Source organism: Galeopterus variegatus, unplaced genomic scaffold, assembly GCF_000696425.1.
Source record: "Galeopterus variegatus unplaced genomic scaffold, G_variegatus-3.0.2 Scaffold905, whole genome shotgun sequence".
Taxonomy (NCBI): Eukaryota; Metazoa; Chordata; class Mammalia; order Dermoptera; family Cynocephalidae; genus Galeopterus; species Galeopterus variegatus.
Window position 1 is genome coordinate 3,210 of NW_007727016.1, and position 3,917 is coordinate 7,126.

Genomic DNA, 3,917 nt, shown 5'->3' on the forward strand with positions numbered 1-3,917 from the left:
TACAGAGCAATCAATAGATGTTACCTGTTGTCTTCTCATTGCAAAGAGCTGTTGTCTTCTTATTGCAAAGAGCATTCACAAAAGTAAGTTCAATGTTAGAGAATATGGCAATTTGAAGGGGCTACTTCCATGTGTCTTTAAAGAACATATACAGTCCCAATGGGTGATTCCAAAGATATACACATACGTTGATTTTAAAGCAGTAAAGCACTGAATAGTATATAGATAATCAGCTTTAAGTAGGAACTTCTTTTGGGCTTCTTACATACCGAGTGGGTACGGAGCGCTGCGATGGTTTTTGAAAGTGCCATTTCCCATAGTTCATCAATGTAGAGAGCATTGTGATGGTTTTTGAAAGTGCCTTTTCCCACAGTTCATCAATGTAGGCTCTATTTACTAAGCCCTGGGTTGTGTGTAAAATGTGATCTTCAACCACAAAAAAGCTAAGATTGAGGGAAAAAGAAAGCACAGCTGTGAGAAATTATAGTTTGATTACTATCTCTATTTGACAAACATTAAGAGCTGTCACTGAATTTAAAGTTAATAGTAATTTTTTCCTTTAAAAAGGCTGCTCAGTATCATTAAAAAAAACACACTTCCTGGGCTAAGAATTTTGTCTGTGATCATGATATCTTCTTAACCACTTCTACTGAGATTGGAGTTACATTTCTATTAAATGTTATCATTTTATCCAGCAGGAATTTAAAAGGAAAGAAAATGTGTATAGGTAATAGAGGATAATTTCACTATATTAAAAAATACTAAGACATCAATAAAAGCTCATTTTTTAAAACTAATAAATTTTAAAGAGACAATGAGAGATTTTGTGTTGGGTTCTTATATATATTTATAGGAATTCTTAATTCTTATATTAATTCTTAATTAAGAATTCTTTTACATATAAGTATATATATAAACATATATATACGCATAAACATATATAAATATATATATATAAACATATATATAAACACACACACATACACACACACACACACACACACACACACACATACATATGACCCCAACACAAAATATCAAAATAATTCCCCTTATGTGGACTCTCTCAACAAAGTTTTGAGACGGTTTTTTGGTTTTGTTTGTTTGTTTGTTTGTTTGTTTGTTTGGTGGCTGGCCAGTATAGGGAACTGGACCATTGACCTTGGTCTTATCAGCACCACACTGTCCCAAGCAAGCTAACTGGGCAAGCCCTAGAAAGTATCTCATAATGATTAAAAAAAAAAGCAAAAGTATTTTTGAACATTCTTGTTGTGGTTTTTGTTATTATGCATTAAAAATATAACTGATGAAACTTCTAAAGAAAAAACACAGAAGAAATCTTTGTGAACTGGAGATAAGAAGAGTTTTTAAAAATGACACCAAAAGCATTGCTAACAAAAAAAAAATCAATAAATTGGGCTTCATTAAAATGAAAAACATTTGTGCTTCAGAGTGCATCATTAAGGAAGTGAAAAAGCAAGGCACACACTGGGAGAAAATAATTGCAAATTGTATACTTGATAATAGATTGGTATTGAGAATATAAAAAGTCTTACAACTCAACAAAAAGAAGACAAAAATCCTAATTAAATATGGACAAAAGATTTGAGTAATAGATATTTCACCAAAGAGGTCATGTGATTGGCTAACAAGTGCATAATAAAATACCAAACATCATTAGTTGTTAGAGAAATGCACACTAAAAACCACAATTACATACCATTATATATTCATAAGATTGACTATTATCAAATAGAAGACACAAAGTGTAGGTGGTGATGTGGCAAAGCTGGAACTATTATACATTTCCAATGGGAATATTCAGTGGTACATCTAGTTTGGAAAACATTTCGGCAGTTTCCTAAAAAGTTAAACATATCCTTACCACACAGCCCTGTAATTCCAATTCTAGGAATCAACAGAAGAGAATAAAAACATATGTCCAAAGAATTGTATGTTAATTTTCGCAGCAGCATTATTAATATAGTAGTCCAAAACTGGAAACAATCTGAATATGCATCAGTTTCAAAATGTGATATAGATGTGATGTATCCATATAATTAAATGTTATTTAGCAATAAAAAAGAACAAAATACTGATACATACTACAGAATGAATGAACCACAAAAATAATTATCCCAGGTGAAAGAAGCCACACAAAAGGAGCAAATCTCTATATTGTGTGATTCCATTTATATACATATCCACAAAAGGCAAATTTATAGAGACAGATAGAGCAGTGGTTGCCTGGGCTTGGGTTCGAAGCCAGGACTGAGTGCAAACAGGCTCAAGGGAATTTTTTGGAGTGATGAAAATGGTCTAAACCTGACCTGTGGGGATGGCTGCCAACTCTATAAGTTTATTAAAAATAATTTTATTACATATAGCTTAATAAAGTTGCATGGAAGAAAAATAAATAAATAAAATGTAACTTCAGGTATCTTGCCTAAATTTTCATACTAATTAAAACAATTCTTTATCAGGAATTTTTATGATATATCTTAATAAAAATGATTAGTTACAATGAAACAATCTACATCTGAAAAAAAAAAGAAATTTGATGGAAGAATCCAACCTATTCCCTTTCTTTTAACTGTAAAGTCATTAATTTGCAATTAGAACAAGCTGCCTATATTTGGGATGTTTATTTGGGAACTGCAATTCCATACTACTGTATATACTCTAGATGTAGGTAGCAAGCTATACACCATGGGATAAACCTGGCCCACTGCCTGTTTTTATAAAGATTATTTTATTGGAACAGAGCTATGCTCTCATTTATGTATTGTCTATAGCTGCTTTCACACTATAACAACTGAGCTGAATAGTTGTGAAAGAGACCATATGCCATGCTAAACCTAAAATACTTTACTATCTGGCCCTTTTAGAAAAAGTTTGCCAAATCTCCCTGGTTATTTGGTTCCATCTTACCAAGAATGGAGAAACAACACCTCAAGCATAATAAGATTAGTACCCTCCTAAAAATGTAATGTTGAAACCAATAGGATGGTTACTATAAATCATCAGAAAATCAAAAATAAGTCATTTCTTAATGATTTAAAGAAAGAATATTCCAAGGAAAACCTGATTATTTTTCCAAGTCGCACAAATCTATGTATTGAAAGTGTATAAATTTAAATATATATATATACCTACCCTACAATTTGATTAAAATACTTCCTGTAGCCATCTAAAGTTTCATGCTGCAACAAAGCAAAAAGAAAAAGTTATTTTTCTGTTTTGTTACATTAAGACAAAGTTAAAATCAGTTACTTAATCTCTTAAAGCTTAATTCCCTAGACTATAAAGTAAACATAATAACAGTGTTTACCTTATAGGATTACAATGAGGATGAATTGAGACAATACATATCTAATTCTTAGAACAATGCCTGATACACACCAATACTTAATGTTAGTTGATATTACTATTGCAAGTCACGTCCACCAAAAATGGTCTAAAAATGACAATAAACACACAAGTACACACACATGCACACACGTGTATGTGCAATCACACAAAATAATCAAAAGATAACAGCGGAGAAAAGTGAAAACCTGACAAAAATGAAAGTGATAATCCTACCATGTTAGATGGAGCTTGGAGCACCAAACGGGCCTATTTTCGCCTCTGTTTTCGGTAGTAGTTCTCAAATGTTTCTCGGGCACCCTGTAAAATAAACAAAAGGAAATGGGTCAACATAGTTGGGGCAATTATTCTTGTATTTCAAGGGAAAAGAGAAGTTCCCAGGTCTGGAATTTGAGGCAATACCATATTTCTTGAAATCTGCTATTCAAACAATGACAATAAGCACAGAAAATAAAAATAACTTTCACCATTTATTAAACCTTATTTACAAATCCTGTAAGGCTGGATATGAAAGATTCTTACAAAGAAACTACCAGAACTCAATCACC

At 31.9% G+C, this 3,917-nt stretch overlaps 1 long non-coding RNA gene across 1 annotated transcript; it reads right to left on the reverse strand.

Moving 5' to 3' along the window:
* Positions 1 to 367: 367 nt before the first annotated feature.
* Positions 368 to 3,671, reverse strand: LOC103590975. The gene is made up of 3 exons (XR_550525.1): positions 3,586 to 3,671; positions 3,157 to 3,203; positions 368 to 443 (listed from the first exon to the last, which is right to left on the reverse strand). It is a non-coding gene; the product is annotated as an uncharacterized LOC103590975 (long non-coding RNA).
* Between the last annotated feature and the right edge of the window lie 246 nt (positions 3,672 to 3,917).